Source organism: Echinococcus granulosus (genome assembly GCF_000524195.1).
Source record: "Echinococcus granulosus chromosome Unknown EG_S00020, whole genome shotgun sequence".
NCBI classification, from domain to species: Eukaryota; Metazoa; Platyhelminthes; class Cestoda; order Cyclophyllidea; family Taeniidae; genus Echinococcus; species Echinococcus granulosus.
Window position 1 is genome coordinate 266862 of NW_020170400.1, and position 1266 is coordinate 268127.

Below are 1266 nucleotides of genomic sequence, written 5' to 3' on the forward strand. Positions count from 1 at the left end.
TTCACACAGATGAGGGTGATCCATTTGCTTCTTCCCGACAACTCTCCCTTTCCAAGTAATGTGGACGTGAGCCAATTGTTGCATCACTCAGTTTGGTCAGTGAGTGAAGGTCCTCGGTTATTTACGCCCCAAGTAACCTGTCGTACGATAGGACTTACTTCTTTGCTGTCAGGAGTGGAATGCCTTCCTGAACTTGATGTATGCATCTTTGGGTGACTCATCCATCACCGGCAGTAAGCAAAGGCAAAACCTTTTCTACTTACATTTGTTAAGTTTGCCTACCACAGTTCCACATCTGGCCCCTAAACAAGAATAGCATTTCAGAGAATACAACAATATGCACCCAGGCGTTATGCCGACCGATAGACTGTCTTGTAATTTGCTCAAATGATCATGCGATTCAGAAATCCCTCCAAATTACTTAAAGTTCTTGCACCTCACTAAAGGGAAAAAACCGGTCAAACTTTCTGCATCATCTGCCGCACGCAGTGTCCACTAGTGAGGGCTAAACGTCCATCATTTGCTTCTCTAATATGACATTTGCTTATGACGTCTGTAGTTTGTGTCGTGGCATTTGATGGATTTAGGTTTATGTCTCCTTTGCTATTTAAATTTCTTTTACCCCTAGCGCTGGTGTGGGACCTTATAAAATGTCAAAATGCCAATTGTTGGTTGCCTTTATTCTGAGCACATTTCTGTCCAGACATCTATCTGCGTTCCATTTAGCTTTGTGGATAGTGGGGCTGGTTTTTGGAGGATATCAGCTGCCACCTCATCCGTCCATTGTTTTATTTCCTGTTGAGACATTCGTCTATAAAAGACGTCTTGGTGCACCTCTGTTACCAATATGACACCCTGAGTTAGGCCTGCAGACCTAATCAATTACACAAGTGTCACATAAAACTGATAGGCATAAACGAGGGCTGACAGACTGGTTTATTTGTCAAAAATCTCACCCTGAACCTCTGTTTTTGTCTCAAAATTCTCAGAAACCTTATTACTGTCAATACAAAATGTAATGAATTAAAAAAGTGCTTTCTTTACAAATAAGTTTTCCTGGTTTTCATTGCTTCCGCTTTTCAAATCAAATCCTCCCTCGAATGCAGTCCCAAGAGCCCGACTTGGTGTGTACAAGTACAGGAGCCAATCAGAAGTGGTTATTTGTGGTTCAGGCATTTCTGCATGCGGTCAGTGGTTTACGGGGCCGTTTGTGGGGGCCAATCCGACCAATTGGGATTTTTGTGGTTTATGAATTCGAAAGTCGTC

At 42.7% G+C, this 1266-nt stretch overlaps 1 protein-coding gene across 1 annotated transcript in view; it reads left to right on the forward strand.

The window, feature by feature from the left end:
- Nucleotides 1–1266, forward strand: part of EGR_03684 (hypothetical protein) — a gene marked incomplete at both ends in the record, with an annotated part of 15441 nt that overhangs the window by 7641 nt on the left and 6534 nt on the right. The window lies entirely within an intron of this gene.